At 44.7% G+C, this 24,097-nt stretch overlaps 1 protein-coding gene across 20 annotated transcripts in view; it reads right to left on the bottom strand.

The window, feature by feature from the left end:
• Plp1 (proteolipid protein 1) overlaps positions 1 to 24,097 on the bottom strand; it is a 102,017-nt gene that overhangs the window by 34,111 nt on the left and 43,809 nt on the right. For 10 of the 20 annotated variants that reach the window (XM_050124157.1, XM_050124158.1, XM_050124151.1 and 7 more), the window contains one exon: positions 15,451 to 15,575. The exons of 6 other annotated variants lie outside the window; for them this stretch is intronic. The gene's annotated coding sequence lies outside the window, so the exon portion shown is untranslated. Of the gene's footprint in view, positions 1 to 15,450; positions 15,576 to 20,373; positions 20,477 to 22,262; positions 22,371 to 24,097 lie in introns of those variants that run through there. 4 more of the 20 variants (XM_050124143.1, XM_050124147.1, XM_050124146.1 and 1 more) reach the window with 3 other exon arrangements.

Here is a 24,097-nt window from a genome sequence, read left to right as displayed (position 1 = left end):
CTACAACCTGAAAAAGTTCTGTGATTGTCTAGCTTTAGTCCCCAATGCTTTCCCTTTCCTAATCTCTCTCTCTCTCTCTCTCTCTCTCTCTCTCTCTCTCTCTCTCTCTCTCTCTCTCTCTCTCACACACACACACACACACACACACACACACACAGAGCTCAGCTATTTTAAATTCTGTTTCTCGAAGTTGGCCTGGATCTCTCATCTTTTCCTCTTCCCTCTATACTGAAGTTAGCCTTGATTAGAGGCTCTGGCATTCCCTTAGGCCCCAGGCTGTGTAAACCTCCAGAGGTAACCACTTCATGTGAACTCCATTGGTAGGTGGTGTTGCAGAGCTTGCTCTTACTGGGGAAAGAGACAACCTCTCCTCAGCTCCTACAGCCACCTCCCCACCCTGCCCCCTGCTGCTACTGACTATAAGGCTTACAGACCCTTCCATAATTGAGACTATTCTGTGCTGTGTGTCCCTCAGACAATGACAGCAGTGGAACCGGCCCAGGAAGTACTTCTTAGAGATCCCCAGAGTTTCAATGCTGCTTACACTGGGTTGCAGCTAGCATCTGATCCTTAGACAGAAACCTTTAGAAGTTGTCATGGCTCTTCACCTAGGCAGGAATGTGTCTAATGAGAGCTCCTGGAGCTTGCAAGTTGGGAATATATTCTCCTGAATCTTGCCCCTAGAAGGCAGACCCAACCTATTTAAATCCACTGAAAGCTGTATAAGGAAGATATTGCTATTATCTCTCAGTTTAAAGGCAGAGATAATTGAGGCTGCATAAGGTTACACAGCCCGGAGGACATAAAACATTTTTCTTAAACACTCTACCTCTAAATCCTACATCCCTACTAGGGACATCACCGGACTAGAATGTCCTTTCCGTGCCCTGTCCCTCCTGAGTTAGTCTTAGTCTTCTTTATTCAGGATCTTTTCCCATTTCCTGGAAGCATCATCCATTTCAGAGAAAGTCCTAGAGTTTACCCTGGTAAGGTTCTGACAGTGTGCCCTTAGGGGTACAGGGAACCCCTATCAAGAACATGAGGAGGACCAGGAAATCAAAGAATGAAAAGGAGCAAAATCAAATATCTAGAGAAGGAAGCAGCTTGCGAGGTAACTGGAAAGTAGGAAGAAGCCTCACATCACCGCAGGCAGGCAGCTGCTGAGCCCACTTTGCCCACACACATCGCATGCACAAGCTGCTCTGCTGCACTCCTCCAGCACAAGAGCTACCAGAGAAGAGACTGTGTGTTAGCCAGGGAGCTTGGCACATGCGCCCTCCAGCCATGTTTCTGAAAGAGGCCAGGGTGTTGGGGGCTAGGTGACCTGCAGAACTCCTGAGGCTGAGAGGACACCTCCTGTGAGGAGATGCTGAGGAAACCATCAGGTGTTCAGCATGACTGGTTCCTTTAAGACACTGGGAGCAGAAGTTTGTAGGAAGCCTGGTGTACTCCTATTGTCCCCTAAGTCAGGCTCAATGGATAGTTCCAGAAGTCCCAGTCCTTCTTCACTCTGCTCATTCTGCTCACTCCCCATCAGTTCTCCAAGCTTTCATTCCTTGTGTGTGTGCTCACACACAGTGTGTGAGCGATCCCCCAGTTCCAGGAGAGTAAGATAACTGTCACCATGTTTCTCTTTCAGCAGAGCGCCATTTTGGGTCTGGAATCTGTGGATCATGTACTATTAAACCTCTTTGCAACTGACACTTTTTGAAGCTCCTCTCTTACTTTCATAGGCAAACGGTTTCACGTGGATTATACTTAAGGTTTGGTTTCCTCATCTGAGAAACGAAGATGACACTCTTCTATTTCCAAAAAGGTTTGGAGAAGGAGATGAGAAGGGATTCTGAAGGGCCTGGTCACAGGGTGCTACACTGTGCCAAGAGACTCACTTGTTTCACCCCCAGCTAGCAAGCTTCTCACCTGTCTGATGACTCCTTTCTTACTGCCAAATACTGAGTACTTCTTTGTACAGAGTACATCTGCCACAGAATCATGTTGCATGACATAAACATTTTACTGGGACTATACAGGACTGTTGAGTCTCTATTTTACAACCCAAGCCTTGGACTAGGTCTTTCCCATCTCCCTAAGATCACTATCGGATGACACAGAATGAAGACAATGGCACTCATTCTAATATAGGGAGTAGAGACAAATGGAATGGTACTAAATTATAAAATTGAGCGAAGGCACAGTTTTTCTCCCTGGTTAATAACAAGGAAGTGAGAGGATGAGTAATTCTTAGGATCAAGACTGATAGGCGAGGGTAATAAGAGGAACAATAGCAAATATAGGGCATGTTTAGTCTTTCCTGTTCATTCTAAACCATTTGAGGCTCGGTCATTACAAGCATACCAAAGAAAGAGGCTGATCAAAATAAGGGAAATGATCAGAAAGCCACAGAACTGGACGGTGCATTCAATGTCCCTTTCTTGACTTTATGCTGAGGCCCAGAAACCTGTGGTGACTCATCAAACAACACAGAAACAGTGAAGGGCAATGCCATCACTAAAATTCAGGCAGCTAGATCAGATCTAGGACCAGTGTTCACTTTCCTCCCTCATTCCCACCCTAAGGAATTACTATTATTCCATATTCACTAGCCAAAACTGACCCCAAGTTTGGGAAGGCAAAGGTTGTTTTTCCTACTTTATGCAGAAGAAACTGAGGCCCAGGAAGACTGTTCCATTACTAGCCATTGTGACATGGCCACAAGCATAAGTTAATGCTCCTAACGTGGCAACTCTGTGATTAAAAGCAATGTAGCTAAAGTCAGCTAGGTTTGAATGGCAGCTCCACATGAAACCCGGAGGAGGTAGCGTATTCTCTATGAGGCTTAGCTTTCTTTACTGAACCCGAGGAAAGATAATACCATTGGTGTCTTAGAGCCATGGTGAGCATCAAGCAAAACAGATATAAAGTTCCTATCATAGTTATAGAAACATTGTAGTTACTCTACACAATAGGCATTTTTTCTCTCTGCACTCTCCTATCCTTGGTGCCTCCCTCCAGGAGGAATCCAACGGGAGGAGGAGGATGAGAAGTTGATAACAAAAGCTGAGGAAGAGGAACTTTGCAACTAACAACTGGTAGGTTTCCCTTTATCATCTGGTGCTAGCCCCCTTCCCTCCTCCCTTAATGTGCCAAGGACACTGGGCAAGAGTATACAAAGTGGACAGGTACTCCCTGTGCCATTTGTGTTCCTGGGCAGGCAGCCTACAAAACATTTACAAATTTTTAAAAATCAGCAAATCCCAATTGTTTGACCTTGGAGGCAAAGAGAGACAGAAAGACAACAGATGTAGAGCCAGGAGGACTGAGGGCCCCCAGCTTGGGAGTGGGGGAGGAGCTGGAGAGAAAAGTGACGGCAAGGAGATAGGCGTACAAAAATATGAGGGCTTATCACATGATGGCGTCTGCTTTCCTGCAGAAAGACAGGTGACTGGCTTTGCGGGCAAGGACTCCCATTTCTCTTAGTACCACTAAAATCAAGGTCAATGTTCAGTCCTTGCATTGGTTCAGTGGGAATCTTAACCAGACAACTTGACTCAGAAGAAATGAAAAGAGAAGCAATTGCTCTTTCCAGAAGCTTTCCTTTTTATGTCGCTATGTACACTTACCTGCTCCTTTTCTGTCGACACTGTTTTCCTAGTTTGTACAAGACTGGCTTAGTTCTGTTGGACAGAAAGCACTATAGGCTAGGCTCCTTGACTCAAGTTCTCAGACTAAAAATGGAGACTGGAACCTGAAAAGCCAAAACTCACTTTCTAATGGGACACAGAGAGGATTTGGAGCATCCTGAAAGGTCTCTAGCTGAGGCATCTTCCTTATTTCACTTTAGGGGCCCTTCCACCAGGAAGACCAAATGGATCCAAGGACATGTCCATATACCCAGGTTCTTTAGCCCGACCGTGCCCTCCTCAAACACATGTGTTAGAAACTTAGGTGCCTAAGAAACAATGTTTGGAGGTAGTGTTCATGTGTGGATAAATACCACTATATATATATATATTGCTGGGGCAAATTCATCATTTCTTCTATATGAGGAAGGAAGTAAAAGTTATCTTTTATAGAGGAAGGAACAGCAAGGAGACATCTGGGGAGCTAAAGACTGAACCATCTGCACCACTGTAACTTGAATTTCCTAGTCTTGAAAACAGTGAGAAATTTCTGGGTTTTTGTTTTTACTTTTCCAGTCTGTGGTATCCTGTTAGAGCAGCAGAAAATATACTAAGCCACCAGGTGTTTGGTATCATGGCCCTTAGGGTTCCCTGTTCACTATCGCTTCCTGCTGTAAGAAGAAAGAAATGCAGGAGAAGAAAGGAAACACTTGTTGAGCAAATGCCTGGAGGCAGATACTGTTTTGAATACTTTTCTAGACTAAAGCTTATCTTTTCCTTCCTTCCTCCTTTCTCTCCTGCCTTTTTCCAGGACTGGGGCTGTTGCTCAGGGGCAAAGGGTTGCAATGTTACTGAAATTCTGGTAGAGTCACTATTACTATTAGCTCACTGATGGTCCATTTCATTGAATTTGATTTCTAGTTAGTTTTCAATTAAGTTTATTTCATTTATTTCTCTCTTTATCATCAGTCCTAGCCACATTGACTTTATGGTAAGTACTCTTATCTATCTGGATTACATACATAGTATTATTCTGTATATCTTTTGCTGTTCATTTCATGTAATACAATCACTGAACTAATTGTACTGTTTGCTATGGTTTGCACAGCATACCATGCTTTGTACATGTTTTATACATTTTACTCTCATCCATTCTCATGTGTGGATATTTAGGTGATGTGGGAGGTCCTTCTGTCTATGTATTGCTTTTATTGGTTAATGAGTAAAGAAACTGCTTTGGGTCTATAGCAGAGCTATAGGGGAACAGAGCTAGGTGGGGGAAAGTAAAATGAATGCTGGGAGAAGGAAGGCAGTCAGAGAGAAGCCATGTAGCCCTGCTGGAGACAGATGGAACTTTAGCCGGTAAGCCACAGCTGCATGGCAATACACAGATTAATAGAAATGGGTTAAATTAAGATGTAAGAGTTAGCCAATAAGAAGCTAGAGCTAATGGGACAAGCAGTGATTTCAATAATACAGTTTCCGTGTGATTATTTCAGGGCTAAGAGGCCGGGAACAAACAAGCAGCCTCCTCCTACATTTAGGTAGATTCCAAACTACCTCATTACAATACGTTAAGAAATATTTTCATGCAAATCACTTAGTGTAATCTGAGTGTAGTTCTTGGTGTGTACAGCTAGAAATAGATTTGGTTTGTCACAGGTTAGATAAAAACTCAAATCCTTCCTCCCAAGTTTCCAAGTTCCACTCCAAAATGGTTGTGCTTCTTTGCATAATCCTTAGGGGAATATGAGTATCCCGATCCCCCTATTTTGTTGCCAACCTTTACTACATTATTCTTTTTAACTATTTCACCAATCTGATGTGTACAAAATAACACCTTATAGCTATACTGATTTGTCTCTCCCTGATTGACTGACTGACTTTTTACCTGAACTTCCCTTTTCTGTTGTCTGTCTGTACATGTGTTGTTTTCTCTATCTGGTTTCCTTTATCTTGCCCATTTATTTCCTCGGTGGAACAAAGATCTTCACTTTTAATGGGCTACAGTCAAAACCCATCTACTTTTCCTTTATGGGTTGTGCTTTCTACACTTTAAGAAAACCTCTGAACTTTAACATAGTAAAGAAATCCCCTCCATTTTCTACTAATAATTGCACAATTCTGCCTTTCATGCGGAAGTCTTCAATATTTTGAGATGATTTTATATCGAGCAAGTAACAAGAATTTAATCTCATTTTATGTATGTAACCAATCAATTTTCCCAGTACCATACATTACATGTAGCACAAACCTTCCCTGTGACTCTCAGATCATAAGCAGAAAGTTAACATCCATTCCATGACCTCCTATGGCATGTACATCTCTCAAGAGCATTTCTGGTGGATTTTATGGTACAGGACCTGCCTCCAGGAAACAGGCCATCTATTGGGAATAATAATCACGGATGCGAGAAAAGGATTCGAGAATATATAGTTATCAATTCACAACTATGTGAGGATAAAAAAAAAGAGCTTGGAAACTGAGAATACATATTTGGAGAGACAAAAAGAAACACCATTATTCCTAGGCTGGGATGGTTAAAAGGGCTGGACTAAGGGTATGAGGATAATGCTTGAAACTTTTACTCTGCTACACGCATCCATTTCAGGTAGCATTATGCAATTAGCAGAAAGTGCAAGAGAGAGCAAACACTGAAACTCCTACATATGCCATGATCTGCCTTTGCTGGTGTGCTCAGGGTTTCCTTCCCTTCAGATTGCTCCTCCTTCAGCCCCAGGGTACCAATTAAATAGGAAGCGAGGTCAGTTTTCACTGCAGTCCAGTTCACAAAATCTTCCTGAGTCAGCTGTCTCCCTTTTTTCAGATGCATGGATGGAACTGAGGGGAATTATTTATAAAATAATAATAATAGGGATAACAATAATTATTACATAATATGCACATGGTCCTTGCAGAACCCACACCTTCTCTACAGATATGTTCTACCCAGGTCAGCAGTGGGAAAGAATATAACTAATTGGGGAAAATTGTGAGGACTGGATGCCTGAACCTGTCAAAACCAAACCAAACCCCAAATCCCTCGGGGTATGAAGACACGGGCCAAAAGTTCCAGGACTAAGCTGTCTCCCTTTCTCCATAGGTGTCCTTACCTATCTCAGGATGCTGCACCATGCCACAAAGGTATAACAACTTGTATTCCAAACCTGGCCCTCCCGGGAGTCTGCATTGTCAAACACACCCCAATTATCCGCAGCAGGGCAGCCTGTATTTAGTATAAGCTGCATTGGGACCTGCTTTTACTCCTAGTAAGCACCTACTGCTTTAGTGATTTGAGACTCTAGAGGAGTAGGCAGAAGGGTCAGCAGAAGAGAAGGAGATGTGGGTGGCGGGGAGACAAAGCAAGCAGAACTCATTAAAACCAACAAATAGGAAAGCTCAAGCTTCCAGCTTCTTAACACTCTTCACCATGGTAACCAGTATGTTGACTTCAACCCAGCCAATAGTGAAGAACAGAGGCTGACTGCTTTGCCTTGCCTGGGATGATTTCAATAGCTGGTAACTTAAGCCAGTTCTGAAAGGGGAAACCCCAGAGAACAAAGGGAAGAGCAGGGTTAGGAACTGCAGGTTTTTGCTAGACAGCACCCCTAAGGAATTCTCTTGGGAGGATGGTGAGGGTCTCCAATGCCAACTTGTGTAAAAATTCAGTACTCTTGGTAAAGGCCAACCCTGACCATTTTCTTCCCTAAGCCACCAAAAGTGATTCTACAGCCTAAGATAAAACAGAGCGTGTGGGGGGACCGGTGAGCACATGTCCAATTGCTCTTTCTTTCTCCAAGATCAAGCAGAGGAAACAGAGTAAAAGAAACTAAGAAATGAAGAAGCAGCACAGTCCTTAGGAAATTCATCTCTCTGACCCCCAACTCTCCTCACCAACTTTCCCAAAGGCACCATTGCCACAACCCTTAATGCTTCTGTCTGACCATTACAGGGCCCTGAGCCTCATGGATGGACAGGCATGTGCCATGGTAGGCAGTTTTTAAAGCAGTGATCTCAACTCTCCTAATGCTGTGTCCCTTCAATTCAGTTCCTCATGTTGTGTTGACCCCAACCATAAAATTATTTCATTTCTACTTCATAACTGTAATTTTGCTACTGTTATAAATTGTAATGGAAATACCTGACACACAGAATATCTGATATGTGATCTCCATGGTAGTCACGATCCACAGATTGAGAACCACTGCTTTAAGGAGATGTCATAGGCTGTATTATTCTCACTGCTTACCTATTTACCCCAAGAGATTGAGACTGAAGCTAGAAATGGGGTAAGAGGGAGAATCAGCGACCAACACTATGACCTAGGCTTTTACATACAAATCAGACATGAAGCTAACGCTTGGGTAGCCCCCATTAGTCCTATATTCAAGAGGTATGGTTGAATCCCTAACATTCCCAGACTCAATGATTTAACAAAGAAGGCTGGAAGTTGTGGAGGAAAAACTCAGGGATGGGGGGCTGGGATTTTTGTTCATCTGCACAGACAGTAAAAGCTTACTTACTCATTTTGTTTTCTTAATGGAACTGATGTCCTCATTTGTAAAGGACATAGCTTTCTCCTGAAAAATGCATCTCCCTTCTTCTGTGACCCACCCTGTGCGTGATAGAATCTGCATACTCTTCTCATATCCTGAGAGTACGGCGGAATCTCACAATCTGAAAAAAATAACTATCTTTTCAACCCCTGGTACCTAATATCTTACACATACTATTTTCTGAGTATGTGTGGGATTCTGCTTTTATCTCTCAAACTTGTTGAGAGTCATTAGACTCTGTGATGGCAAATGATTTTGTTCACCACCACTGTCTCCAGTACTTCTAGGCACACATTTAATATGCAGTGAATTTAAAAAATTTTTAAAGTTAAGCCTATTACACATATAAAGCCTGATCACATTAAATAGAAATAACATCTAGATACTGACTCTTTCATTTATTGAGCAATTACTATGTGTCAGGGCATATGTACACTCTAATTTAACACTCAGAAAAAAATAATGAGAGGTAGAAAGTGTTATTATTTCCATTCCATCGAGGAAAATGAGGGTCAAGGATTTTTTTTTTCAAACTCACATGACTAAAAATGGCAGAGTCTGGCACCAAACTCAGGTGCCTTAGACTCTAAAGCTTCCCTCTCCTGTTTCTCTGGTGATGAGGAAGTGCCACTAATAATAAAGTCATTAAGCTGGCACCTTGACATGTGTGTTAGCTTGGCACAGTTATTTAGCCACAACTTTTGCTCTGACCTCGAGCAAATCAGTCTGGCCAAAGGGTCTCAGGTGAGAACTTAGAGGTTTTGCACCTTTCTTCCTATAAATATCCCAAACACAAGGGCCAAATCTTAGTTTTATACACATACACACGCATGCATGCACACATGCACGCGCGCATGCGCGCGCGCACACACACACACACACACACCTTCTTTTATCAAATAGTCCAAGGGTGCGACATTGAAGTTTGGGAAGAGTACACTGATTTCCTAGGTCACTTGGTTAAGGAGTAATAGAGTCGGAGAGCTGGGGTCAAATCATTCTTTTCTGATTCTAGAAAACCAGAACCTATGTGACTAGCACCAGAAGCCCTGGAAAGCCTGCCTTTGACTCCCCACTAAGAGACTGCCGCTTTTTATCCAAACAGCTGAGGCTTCAGTGCGTTGTCCTAATGGCAAGACACTCTCCATGCCCCAACAGAATGACAATCACATCACCTTGTAGAAGAATCAGTTTATGTCTTACCCTCAACGGTGCTGTTTAAGAATGACCCCAACAGCTGCTGCACAACAGGGGAGGGGCCCATGCTCAGATACAATACGAGCAGCAATGCGCTTCTGTGCTGTTTGTTTTTCTGCCCTGCTACTTAAGCAAGAAATTGAACCTCAGGGGAGGGGCTGTCATATGAACCTTCATGGGACAGGGAGTGAAAAGACCAAAAGAGGCATTGCCATCAAGGAAGCGCTGCTTTCCAGACATGACAGAGCAGTTATACGAAGTCACAGGTATTGTGACAGCATGGACGAGACCCACACAAGCTACAGCCAGAAAGAACTGCAGCATACGAGGGGGGAGGGAGGCATGTGATCCCACCATTAGTTGAGGAGCTACTTGCATGTGATAGCTGCGGGGAGAGGGAGAGTCGGTTTTCTTTAACAAGGTGACCCCTGGTAGGTTGACACAGACCAAGACAGGCACCACTTTAAGAACAGCTGGGCAATGCAAACCAGACTCAATAGAGAAAGAAGGTAAAAACAAAGAAAAACAAAGGGAAGGCATGGGAAGGTGGTACCGGGAGGAGTTCAAAATACATTGTATAAAATTTTCCAGTCATCTTAATCAGTTGGAAAGTCCAACGAATTAAGAAAGGAGGTTAACTCCCACCCAGAGATGACAGCCCCGCTCTCTGGAGACAGACAATGGCCACTAAGAGACCACTCCTTGACAAAGCAAAAGCCACAGCTTAGTGACATTTTATACCAGCCTAAATCAGCTGAATTCCAAATCGACAGAGATTTTGACAAGGCTCTCCTAGATTTCCGCTAGTGATTCCTGCGTGCCCCTCCTCCTGCTCCTTCCCTCGGAGGCTGTCACCCCACCCCCATAAGATGCTGTGGTTCTCTGCTTCTCCCACTGTCAAGGGAATCCACTCGGAAACACTAACATTCCTGGACTTCCTTTGCTGAATTATTCATTTTTGCTACCAGATACCTCTCATTAAAAGCCCTTGGTGGGGGTGAGCAACTCCATCCGGCCCCCACAGCTAGACAGGGGGAGAGCCTAAGAGGAAGGCCGATAGCAAGGCCAGCAGCCGTCACCTTAGCACAAAAGGAAGGCTGAAAGGAACTTCTGGAAGATGCCATCCACAGAGTGACTCTGGGGTAGTCATGGTCGTGCTTGGGGCTGACATCCTTCTCCACTAATTTGGTCCGACCTGAAGGGCCCACTCTCACCATGGACTCATAGTTCTGGAGTCTTCTGAGTACTGAGCACTCACAGGTGATCTAGCACTGGGACTTACAAGACCTCAGTGCCCTGTCTAGATTGGCTATACCCTATGTGGCTGGAGACACAGGACAAGTTATCACTATTGTAGTTAGAGACACTGGGGTCCTGAGATAGAGAAGGGCTGAAGAGGGGAAGGGGACCTAACTGCGGATTCCAGCGCTAGCATTAACTGGCTGTCTGAATCCGGGACCCTGGCTGGCCTCCCCTAGCCCGAGTCCTCTCCTTACATAGCAGACAGCACACAGTCTTGGAAGGGGATTCTGATCATGAGCTCTATGGACAGGACACGAGGATCACAGTATAGTTCTGGCTCCTCTGAGTGCATGACGGTGACAACCTGTCTTCTCTGCCAAAATCCCAGTCTCCTCATCCGTAAGGAAGGACAACAGCAGCAGCCATCTCAAAGACTACTGAAGACATGAATACTGCAGTCAGTGCCGGGCCCTGGTGAATACTCGAAATGTGGGGTCCTCATCAGAGGCCGCAGCCCTTGATCCCTAGAGCTTCACCTTGCAAGGTGCTCTCAGCTGTCTCTGCAGAAGGAGCATGACATTCACTTGTGAGTTGCCTAAGGCGGCCCTTCAGAATTATATTCAGTTTTGGAAATACTGCATGGGGACCGGTGCTTCCATCTCTCACCAGACTGCAGGCAATAAATGCCGAGGGCTGTTTCGGGGGCCCATTATACTTCGCTGTTTATGTGTGTGATGCAGACTTGTCTGTGTATGTGTGTTGGGATGGGTGTGGAAGCGTGGAAGCCAGAGTGTCCTCAATTGCTCTCTGTCTTATTCTCTTGAGAAAAGGCCTCTCACTGAACCTGGAGATTTTATTTGCTATGCTGGTAGCTAGCAAGACCCAGGCATCCTCTTCTCTCTACCCCTACCTACTTGAATGTCGGGGGTTACAGAAATACACAGACAGGTTGAGGTAGATCTGAAGTCAGGTTCTCCTGCTTGTGAAGCAAGCACTCTAACTCACTGAGCTATCTGTCCAGACCTATTAATGACTTTAAGGACTGGATGTTCATAAAATTCAGATGCTGAAGCCCTTACCCCCACTCAGCATGACAATTATTTAAATCCGACGACTCTGGGGGTTAATGAGGTTCACTGAGATGATGAGTGTGGGGTTCTCCCAATGGGATTAGTGTCATGACTGGAGAAAGAGAACAGAGTTGGGAGTCTCATTCTTTCTCCTGTCTCCTTCTCCCATGTGAGGGCACAAATGGCTTGTAGCCATCCTCCCATCTGGACAAGGGAGTTTTGCTAGAGGCCTTGCAAAGAGACCCTTTAGGACTGGCCCCATGGAAACATGGCCTTTTAGCACTGTTCCACAGGCTAAGATGGGCCCCAGTGCCTCTTTGTCAACTAGGTCATGTGTGTATTGATTTAGCAATACTTAGTTGTCATGTTCACCATGCTAGATGCTGCAAATGCACAGGAGAGAAACAGGCCTGGTCTCGACCCTGTTGAGAACAAACACTCATGTATACAGTAATGTGTGGGATCACAAATTCCAACAAGGACAAAGTAGGGACCAGGAAAGAACTGAGGACATGATGTTTTAGTCTCCTTCCCACGAAAAACAAAGCAACATTCAGGCAAGTGTGAGGGAAGGTGAGTGCAGGTGGCAAGAGTAGTCGGGATCCACCCTGGGGCCAAGGTGTTTGCAGGGCTTCTGCACTGCAGGAATCAAGTTCTCTGAAGGCTGCGTTCCCCCATTTGAACCCCTATCAGATTTGGGGGAAATCATAAAAACTTGAGGAAGTACAGATGCCTGGGCTGCACTGTGACAGTGACTTTGATTAAGCAGATCACAATGGGGTCTTGAAGTTTCCATTTTTCCACATCTCAGTTGCTTTCAATATTTGATCTCAGAGAATCACTTTACACATGATGAGTAAGGCGAGGATGATCAGTTGATAGCAAAAACTAAACTAGTAGTAATTAACTAGTACTAAATCAGTACCCATGTTGCGTACCGCAGGCAAATGGTGAGTTTGTCTCATGAGCCTTCTTTAATCTTTCAGTGTCTATTTGAAACTTACGGTTTTTTTCCATAGGGGAGAGGGGGAAGTGGGGACAACCATCTTGCTTTGCCTAGTATCTGCTCAGTATTATAACAACATCGAAAATTCTGTTTCCATGGAAATCCCTTAGCCTTGAACAACCCAAGATGTTTATTGACCTAAGTTTTCCAGGGAGGTGCTTACTTTATCTTTAAATAGAGATGCTACTGCCCCTCACCAGCTGCAGCACAAGGGAGAGTGGACCCTGCATCTCACCTAGGCAGCACACTAGAGTGAGGGAACAGGTGAGCTGGCGATGAGGGTGTGAGAGCTGGCCCTGCCCACCTCCGTCTGCCATGTGTTGACATGGGTGAGGGAAAGATGCCCTCCCCCATCCACCCTTGCTACCTGTGGCAGAAGGGAGAGCTAGCTAGTCTCACGTGAGCTGCTCCTGCCCCTCACCTGGGCAAAACAGTAGAGCTGGCCCTGGTAGAGTGGGTATGGCTAAGCCTGCCCTAGGCATGAGAGGAGGAGAACTGACCCCGCTCCTTGCTACCTACTTCACTGGGTGAGCTGGCCAGGGAAGTGCTGGAAAACTTGCCCTGGTGGTGATGATAAGGGAAAGTAGGCAGGCTGATCAAGCCAGCTACCACCCAGGCCCAGAACCAGGGCTATGAAGTAGCCCACCCCAGCATCCACCTCATCTGTGATCTGCTGGAGCTTGTGAAGGGGACAGACCTCAGATCCAAAGCTACAGGATCTCCACGACACAGCACAACAACAGGATATCCAAGAGGAGCCCCAGTGAGAGCTCATTATCAGTGGTGTAGCAGAGACCAGAGGCCTCGAACCAGCCCCATGACTCATTGCAATGAACACCTGCAAGTAAAGATGAATGTGACTCACTGGGCCACACTCCAGCTTCCCTGCTGAGACTATTTGCTTGTTTGTTTGTTTCTTTTCTTTTAAAATTTCTTTTGTTTTATTTTGAGGGGAGGTTGTAAGGGTAGAAGGCAGATATGAAGGGATGGGAAGATGAAGGGGATCAGGATGCATGAGGTAAAATCCACCAAAAAAAAAAGCAGTAAAAAGTTTTTTTTTTTTTTTAAAAGGGAGACGTTACAAAATTTTCTCAGTCTCTCCTGACATGAAGTGCTCTTGGCCTGCTAAACGTACCTTTCCACTCATCTGAAAAGAGGTACCCACAGGCTTCTGTTACAAATTTTTCTCAGTCTCAACAGACATGAAGTGCTCTTGGCCTGCTAAACGTGCCTTTCCACTCATCTGAAAAGAGGTACCCACAGGCTTCTGCCTCCCATCTTTCTAGTATGCAGTTTCTCTATTGTCTTCCTACACTTGCAACTTAGCAAAAAGGAGCTAGACAACAGCCAGTACGTCTCACAGTGTAACAAAAGCACTGGAGATGGGAATACCAATGCTTCAATAAGGGCTACGCCCTGGTGTGAGAAACTAAAGCAGAAAGGAACCATCTGCTGACAGAACCACAAGGTAATACAAAAGAAGACATATAGCATCACCATGGTAACCAACCTCCAAAGGCCCCAGCACCTGCTCCTTTCTATATGAGATTTCCCTAAACAAGAATATTTCCTACTTCCTTCTTTTCCTCTTCAATAAAGATGTTAATTTTATTTTCCCTCATTTGTGCTTAATGTTCCAGGAGCAATTTAGTGTCTCTTTAGTTCTACCCCTTCACTATCTTTTGCAATCCTTTTCTCCCTGTCTCCCCATTTTTCCCTTCCCTACTATGTCTCCTTTGCCTTTTTCCCTCTGATCTCCCAATTTCCAGTCCTCTGTACCCTTAGCAATATTTCTATCTCTCTTCTTTCAGATTCATACCCTCATTCAGGATGTTTTGTCAGCCATAGCACCAATGGCCTACTAAGTATTGGCTGTTGCTCTAACTGAGCTCTAAATGGTATTTCTTGTAAGGATCACATTCTCTGTTCTGATATATTCCCACCACTGAGCTAGAAACACAGTATAGCAAAACCATCTCAGACCACAGAGCAAAAGAAAGGAAAGAAGGGCCCCAGGGTTGAAAGTCATAACCATCATTTATGGACTGCTGTGTATCTGACCATGCTCTAGTGCTCAATGTCTCTCAGTCCACCTAATATTCACAACAGCCCTGCTGGAGCTGATTTGCTCAGTTAACAAACGGGTAGAGAATGGGGTGTGGTGATGCGTACATGCAATCCCAGCACTTGGGAGGCCAGGCCATGAGGGTCAGGAGCCCAAGGCAGTCTGGGATACATAGAGTTCCAGGGCAGCATGGACTACATAGCAAGATCCTGTCTAAAAACAAAGCAAAACAAACAAGACAAAAACTAGGAATACAGAAACTTAGGAGAGTTAAAATTATTGTAAAAAGACACATAATAAAGAGCAAAAGAAAGATTTGAACCCAAATAGGCTACCCAAAGACTGCCACATTGTCTACTTTCTGAAGAGAACTAAGGAACATAGTGTTCTGACTTATTTAATGAGAGTAATGGGGGTCAAAGAAAATGCATTAATTGGCACTATTCGAAGTATGTGTTGGCCAATAAAAAGAGTATTGTAAAAAAAAAAAAAAGAATACCCCTCCCAAAAACCACAAATACTGCGGCCAATGCCACCACTACCACCAGCAGCAGCAGCAGCACAAAATAACAGGTCTTTTGCTGAAGTGCATAGAAGTAGAGTGGAAAAGGTGTGGAGGAACCCTAGCTGTGTGCCTCTTCTTTCTTCAGGCAGTGCCTGCAAACACTCATTCCCATTCACCCAACATACTTACAGTTATTGTGCCCTATAAGCCAGGTTTTGGTGGTCGTAGACTTCCACATATACTTGACAAGTTGGTAGGGGCAAAAGTCCTATCTAGAAGATCTAGATGGTCAGTGGCCATTTCTGAGCTTGTTTCTAGGAATAAGGATATTTAGGAGTCAAACAAAATGATTGCTGACTACAAAAGTACCATATAAAGTGTCTAGCACACAGCGGTCAACTTTGTATGGCCAGAATCCCTTCTATACAGAAAAGTTCCTGATGCTACATTCTGCCAGAGACAGAATGGATCTGCTGGTACCGGGCCATCTACCAACTGTTAGGATGGGTTTTGTTTGTTTTGCTTTGTGCATTTAGAGACAAGGTTTCATGTAGCCCAGGCTGGCCTCAAACTTGTTATATAGCTAAGCTGGCTTAGAACTCCTGATCCACCTGATTCTACCCCCCAAATGGTAGGATTACGGGCCTGTACCACCATGCCCAGTAAGGCTGGGCTTTCTTAAAGCGAGGAACTCAACAGTTCCCCACATCATATACCTACTTCTTGTCTCTTAGAGAAGGAAACACGTCACTACAGGTTGCTTACTTCTTAGGGATAAAGAAGAGCCTCTCTGCCCACTATGGGTGGAGTATGGCACCTCATTATGAAACTATGTTGAGAAGCTTTCCTTGGGTCACCCTGAGCCTTTCACCTCAGTGAGTCTACTGGTCCTACCTGTGGCCTTCACAAAGAAGGACTTGCATTTGAGCTTAAAGATCTGGCCCCATCTTACTTGATTTTTATATAAGATTTTAAAGAGTATAGGAAAGTCTAGCTTTTCTTCTTTTGCCACATGAAAAAAAATCCTCTTCTGTCAAATATTAGTTTTTCTCCCCATTCGTCACTAAAAAATGTTTCAACCATTAAATAGAAGTTAGAAGGCATGTCTCTATCACCTAAGAGGTCAGTCAATTTTACTGACATTTCTGATCACTGTTAGTATGAGGCAAGCTACTAGGCAGGACTGAAGGGGACTAGCACTGTGGGGAGGAGATGTCAAAAAGAAGAGAAATAAGCCCCTTTGAAAAACAAGTTATTCTCTTCATGGTTTATCTTGTGGAAGAAAGGATATCTTCACTGGGATTGAGACAACTTCATCACTAACCACAGCAAAGTTTGGTAAGGAAGCAAACACTGGTTCTGGCTATTGCTCCGTAATACTTTAAGCAAACGTTAAGAATCCAGTTTAGTCTCACTTGACCTTGAAGAGTTAGTGAAGCCTGGCTGTCTTTACCTCCTGAGGTCACGGCAACTTGTTTGATTTTTGGGAAAAAGGCCTATTCTACAACCACATTCCAGGAGGAACACAGGCTGGAAGGTGTAGTTCCTTTGTACAAAAGCCTCCAGGGTAGCTCTAGACTCCTTCAAAACTTGAATGCTGTTTCTTTTCCACTTCCTATCACCTCCTGAGACCACAGGAGATGTATGGTGGAATCAAACATTCTATATTTTCTACTACCTGATTTTCTTAATGAAAAGATTATCTTTAGCCCTCGCTGGGCATCAGAAGAATTCAGTCCATCTCTGAAAGAGCTTGCTGGTCCAGAGCAGTGGAGAGACAGAGCACAGAACTAAACATTAGATAGCTAAATATTTCCTGGTCACAAGCTACAGAATAGCTTTATATATTATCTTCTATTGTCTATCTTGATTTTTTTTGCCAATTTGTAAATATTATATAGCTATGTATGGGGAAATCAAAGTGGGGTATGTATTAGATAATTGTTCTGTACCCCACCAACTTGGCACAATGACTTCCTTACCTCTAACAATTTAAGCCCATTTGAATGCCTGAAACTTCTCATAATAACTTTGCTTCCTTTTTCGTCTCTACAGGATAAGGTAATCAATCCACTCAGGACAGTGTCACAGGGAGCATCTTTTGGAGTCATTAGAGGCTACAGTAGACTAAATTCTATAGCATGACTCATGAATGAAGAATCCCTAGACAGCAAACATTTCAGCATTGATTAAAAGCTTCTCTGGGAGACTGGATCCTGGCATTCTGGTGGTGGTGGAGTATTTTTTTGTTGTGGGGTTTGTTTTGTTTGTGCACATGTTTATTATCTGTTTTGCTTTGTTAACAGAGTCTTGCTCCCCTGCTGAAACTGGCCTCATCCTCTCTATGTATCCCAGGTTGACCTCAGCCATACTATCTTCCTGCTTTCTTGCTGCCGCTGTCTCCCAAGTGCTAAGAACGCAGGCATGCATGCCAATCCGAGGCTTAGCACTTCCGCTTTCTACTCTGACTGCTATTTCATCTTGAATGGATTCACAGCAAGCACTTTGTTGGCATCAGAGCCATTAAAACAGAAAATGAAAAAAAAAAAGAGCAAGGAAAATTCTCTCCTTCTAGCACACCCGCCTAGGCTGAACTCCCCTGCTCTCACTCCTGGTTTCCTAATGGGTGCTTCTCCGCAGGGCTAAAATGCTCATCCCTGCTCAGTGTGCTTTCGAAACAGTTGTCTTCTATTCCCTTTTACTATTTCATAGATAGACCTGGCAAAATACATGGAGAACACATGGTCCCCCAAGTCCCTTTGCTTACAGTGAAATGGCTGAGCAGATTTCCTGCCTCTGTGCTACTGCTTGCCTGAAAATCTTAAGACCTCAGCATCCTATTTGTCTCTCCTGAAACTGGACAATAATTGAAGGCAGTTGTACTGGGTGTGCAGTCGTGGAAGAGCACCTGCCTTTGACTCAGCAGTGGGCACACGGCTGTGGAAAGTGAGGGGATTAGAGAACACGTGGGATGTAATACATGGTAGAAAGGCAATGTGAAGGTTACAGAAGGAAACCGACAATGGGGAGAAAAGAGAAGTCAGAGTTTTCAAAGCAACACCCAGTGTCGAAGGATGCTGCTGCTGACACTGCAGGAGTAGGTGGCAGCAAACGCTGATGTGTGACCTGCTGAGGTTTGGAGCAGCCTGTTATCTGATTAGCATCTTTGGTAAGTACTTGATATTGATTAGAATTTTTTATTTGGGGCCATATGCAGTCAAACATCACAAAAATGAGTAATCATCCCTGGTACAAAAATAAGTGGTTCCATTTGCCCCTTACCTAGGGATTCCAATTATCCTGGCTAACAGGGCTTCATTAGCACAGTATATGTAGAAACCACAGCAGGAAATCAAAAAGTTTACTTATCAAAATCCAAATTCTTCAGCTATAGTCAGTCGCTCTTACATGATAATGGCTAGCAGCAGGAATATCACCTTCAGGCTATCTGCATGTACACATATGTGCATGCACAGATGTCAAGCCCTATGGGAGTTCAAGGTTAGGCTAATCCAATGTTCATTCAGTCAAATTTCTAACTCTTGGCATTCAACTTTGTAGATAGCTCTATATAGTCACCAAGCAAAGTTGTTGTTGCTTCAGTGTCTGGTGTCTTAACTAAAACAGTGGGCATTTAATTAAATCAAAATGAAAAGGGAAAGGAAGGTAGAAAAACTAAAATAAAGATGGAAAAGAACAGGAAAGGAAGGCAACCACAATCCTAAAGGATTAGAAACTACTTAGAGAGGTCCCACGGTGAACAGTGCTGCTAATCTCACCTAACTGTCCCAGTGAGGAGAATGTGTTTATGGCTGGATGACTAGGGGATAAGCACTTGGGCAGGGAGTCTGGGGAGTGATGAGGCACGTCATCACGAGCAGGTAGATCCTGCAATAGATGGAAATAAAGCTCACTACGGCCTGCTGAAAAGATGCTTGTTTTCTAGGCCCTGCAATATGGAATCTGCTCAGACGCTATGAGAGGCACTCAGGTCTGTACCTGATAATCCACGCAGGAGCCCTCTTGGAAAGGAATTATATTACTAACCCACTAAAATGCATGGTACAGAAGAGGACAGACATCACTATCATGTCTCTGGCATCTAGAACATCCGCCATATGATTATCCCTCAATACACCCTTGTGAAACACATGCCACATGCATGAGCTAGTAGAAACGAAATCCATTTGCTACAATAAATACTTTCCTTAATTCTGTTGCTTTTGCTATGTAAGGGCTTCTCACTTTCCACAGCCACAGATTATCAACAACGTCCAAACAAGTGAATAAGAGATATTCACGAGCATGGCCACAAACAAAAGAAGACTTAGCTTCGAGGGGAGTCATGACAGTCAACTCTGAACAAGAATGTGGAGGAGTTGTAAAAGCCAAGAGTTGAGGAGAATCAAAGCAAACTCTGTGGGAAACCTTAATGAAACTTGTGCACAGCCAGTCAATTGCCCTCAAGTGAATACTGGAGTGGATGATGATTCTGAGAATGTAGTGGGGGAGAGACAGTGCACACCTCTATGCACACCTCTGTGCACGTCAATACATATTCTCTAGCTAAAGCATGAGCACACTGTTCTAGTCTGGCCACTGAGTAAAGAAGCCAGCAACAAAGACAGGGTTGCCCAATGATGTTGTTCTGGTGCTGAGATCTGGCCTGTCCTTGAAGATGGAAAGGATCTCCATTAACCTCGGCCTCTCAGAAGCTTATAATCCCACATTAGTCCTGCAAAGGCCATGCCTGAAATGTTTCATGAAAAGCAGGTCAAATCTTTGAAGCATCAAACTTGAACCAATCACTCTCTAAAGCTTGGATGAACACATGCAACATGTACAATTTTGTTCTCCCTTGCCCCACCTGAATCTAGCACTGTGAGAATCCCAGCATCTTTGATGCTGTACTTTGCCATAGTCTTAGGGGGCTGGAGAGATGGCTCAGTGGTTAAAAGCATTGCCTGCTCTTCCAAGGTCCTGAGTTCAATTCCCAGCAACCACATGGTGGCTCAGAACCATCTGTAATGAGGTCTGGTGCCTGCAGTCATACACTCAGACAGAATATTATATACGTAATAAATAAATAAATATTTTAAAAAAAGTGTATACCACGTTGCCATAGTCTTCCAATATGTGGAGGGCTAAATGGCCTCCTGACTCTGCTGCCAAAGCTCCCAAGCACCAAGTGGAACTCCTCCTTTCACGTAAACTATCACATTCCGGAAAGTTAAAAATGATTCTGAAAAGAAAATTTCACATACAGAAAAATAATGTAGCCATGTTCCTTGGAGATCTAACAGAAACACTCCGATGGGCAGTATCAGGACCACAACATCCACAGTTATTGGGATAGGTCCAGGAAGTTATGCCAAACCATTCTCCATTTTTGCCTTCCCAAATGAAGCCCAGAAGGCACAGAATTTATAAATAATACCCATTCTAATAATGAAATGCTGCTGCTTGCATGAAGTTTCTGGAAGTCTGCTGGTCACCAGGGTACAGCTACAATTTTCACTGGATAGGACTGAAACTGGTGGTTCCCCTTTGTGGAACTAAACATTTGTGAAAATGTGTTTATTGCACTTTTAGCACTTATAAAACTACACTTCAAGAAGTGATTTTTTTCAAGACAAAATGTGAAAAACACATTGCTTATTGTAACTTCTATACCACCTCAGCAATGCACAAAAGCCAGTTTTCATGCGAAAGTAGCTTCCAGTCACCAAACTGGAAAAGATAGAGTGCTCTTTGGAATGTGGAGATTGGTATGCATCATAGTGTGGTAGTGAAAAGGCAAAACAGCTACAGGTCAAGGCTGGACACAACTTTATACCCTTCCCCCACCATCATTTCAGAGAAACCGCTTCCCTTTTAATACAGTAAATTTCAAAATTAACATCTCAGCTGACTCTTGCCAATGCCAAGCAGCAGCAGCTTCCTTCTTTATTCAGAGTCTGCCCCTGGGCACCCTCGGAAGGTTGGACCTCTTCATCAGACCAGCCAGACATTTGCTCATTGCTGCAGCCTCTCATGAGAAAGACCCTGTCCTCCCAGGAAGCTGACCCTGCCACGCTTTTAGCTTGCAGGGATCCCACGAGGCACAGAGGAGGTGAGACCTGCAACAATGGATCAGTCCCCAGGGGACTAAGCCTTCCATTAGCCAAGAATTCCAGATGACTGACTGTGAGGCCAGGGGCCCAAGGGGCAAGGGAATAAAACCTGCTTCCTCATTTCTCCTTCTCACCATTGCCTCACGCTGGTCCTTTCTCTGGATGTTGAACTTACCATTCTAACTTGACAGAGAATGATTCATAGGTGGTAAACTTGAGGATCTGGGTGCCAAGGGTGCATCTTTTAAAATGTGTTCCCTAATTGCCTCTCCTGTGCCGTGGACTTGGCAGATAATGCGTCTCTGCTCTCGGGGAGCTCTTGACAGAGTGGGGGAGAGAGAAGGAAATCAGCGAGTGTGGTATGCTGAGGAGATGGAGGGAGAGGGACCCTAGAGAATGCGCAAAGGGTCTCCTAACTCAAACCTAGGGGCAATGACGGTGGTTCCATATGTCTTGCTTGACAAAGCAACAAGAACACCTAAGTGCAGATGGGTAAGACTACAGGGAAGAATACTTGGTAGGCAACCAGTGAAAATATGCCCCCAACTGAGAAGACAGAACAGTGTTAGACAAATCAGTGAAGTGAAAACTATGACTAGATAATTTTATAGGGTCTTGTCTCGCAACCTGAGAGCAGTGGGGGTACTGTTGAGGCAAGGGAAGAGACAGGCTCAGGGTTGTCAGAGGCTGGGGAAGTTACACAAAGGAGGACCAGTGCAACCTTGTTCTCAGCTTCCCAGCCGGCTGCTCTGCCCTGAAAGGTTCCAGGTTTTGTTCCTGCCTAAAAGTGGGTTATGTGACGCTTAAGAGAAACAAGGAGGAAGGGTGAGCAGGTGAAAGGGTGGCTAAAGATGCTACCAGGGTGATTAGTATTTTGCTTTTACCTACCATATAAGCACTGAAGCATATAACATTCTCAGTCCCAATTCCAAAAGCTCGGCTCACTCATCAATATTTCAGCATTTATTCTTGAAAATTCTCTTCTTTGGCTTTCATCTGTAATTTGAAAAATCCTCCTCCTTAATAATAACACAGCAAAAAAAGGGAGCTGTTGCACGCTCTATACACGAATGCCTTGTTATTAATCCCCCTATATAGGAATAGGACCCTCTGGCAAGAGCATCCAATCTTCCCAAATCTCCTTCTGGAGAGGCTGGAAAGGCTACGGCCAGGCAGATGACAAATTGATCAGTATAAAGTAGCACTGATCTCTTCCCCAGCATGCACCTAAACTCTGCAGAGCTGGGAGGAGAGTTTCCACTAACGAAAAGCAAGTCTTTGGATTTTCACTGCTATAATGTAAGAAGAGAGTGTGAGAGACTTAAGATACAAGGGAGCTAGAGAAAGAAAACAACGAAAGAGAAGGGGAAGGAGGAGTAGACTGACATAGGAGGTGAGATACAGAGAAGGAAGAGAGGAAAACTAAGATGGAACAAAAGGTGGATGATGGAAAAGTTCAGGGAGAGGAAGAGAAGGGAGGGGAGCAGGGAGGGAACGGCACTAGAAGTCCCTGCTTTTCTTTAGACACTGCATGGGGAAAACCGGACAAACAGGCAGACAGGAGAAAATGGAGCTCCTTATGTATCTGGATGGCAAGGGCAAATGTGCAGAAAGCCAGGGAAGAAGCTAGGTCACACTCTCTCTTCCTCCACCCAGGGGTGTGGAGCTCCTAGACTTGTCGTTCCCACCTCAGATTTCTCTAAAGCTTACAAAGTCAATGCCCCAGCCAGGCTGTCCTTTACCTCCACCCAGGACAGTTGTCCTTCCCACAAGCAGGCCTAGAGATAGATACTGAGGAGGAAGGATTTTGAGAGCTCAAACAGGTGCCAGGCTCCACAAAGATTACCTGAGGGAGGGAAACCAAGCAGGAGAGAGAATACATAGGTACCAGGCTGAAGGGGAAGAAGAAAGAGAGAGAGGGGCAGGCTGTGGGCTGCCATGCTCTGTGCCTCCATCCAGAGGGTAGAGAGAAGCAGCCCCTGTAGTTAACCCCTCTACACCTGTTTGACCTGAAGCTGACATTTTTAGGATACCCTGGTGCTCCCCCGTGACCCCTGTGGGGTATTTTTCCCCTTAGAAAAAGCATTGAGACTTTACTCTAGTGCCCTGTCTTGGCTCCAGGCTGAAGAGAAAGCTGTTGGGCATAGGGGTAACAAGGCGCCTATGTGTGCATTCCTCCTGGAGAGTTGGAGGCTGGACCTGACACCTCAGACTCTCCCCAAGCGGCAGCTCAGCATCCCAAGCTCCTCCCCAGTATTCAGACAAGCTGGGAACCCCACTCCAGCTGCTGGCGACTGTGCCTTTAAATTGCTGCTTTCGGAGGGTGCATCTAGGGGGATGTGGGAGGGAGGGAAACATCTTTCTACTCGTCTCCTCCCTCCCTCCCTCCCCTCCAAGACTCTCCAGGGTTTGCAGGGTGATTGCTACCCAAAGAGAATCTTTTCTGGCTCCCTGACCGGCAGGCTGAGGCCCTCCTCAGTCCAAGACAAGTGCAAGCCGGAGCTGGAGCTGGTAGGGTTTTTCGTGTCAGGTTCAGTTCCAGGGGACTAGTTCTAGACCCTGACTGCTAAGGACAGGGTAGAAAAGAGGCAGGAAAGGAAAGAGGGCTCAACTCCTAACCCAGCCACACAGGCTCCTTATTCTAGCCCAAGCTGGAGAGGGGCTCTATACTGTTGCCTTTCCCACAGGAATACTTGCTCTCACCTTGGCAGCCAGGCTGAGAA

The sequence above is a fragment of the Alexandromys fortis genome, unplaced genomic scaffold (assembly GCF_014885135.2).
Source record: "Alexandromys fortis isolate MF-2015 unplaced genomic scaffold, M_Fortis_MF-2015_v1.1 scaffold_205, whole genome shotgun sequence".
NCBI classification, from domain to species: Eukaryota; Metazoa; Chordata; class Mammalia; order Rodentia; family Cricetidae; genus Alexandromys; species Alexandromys fortis.
This window is presented reverse-complemented; position numbering and strand designations above follow the sequence as displayed.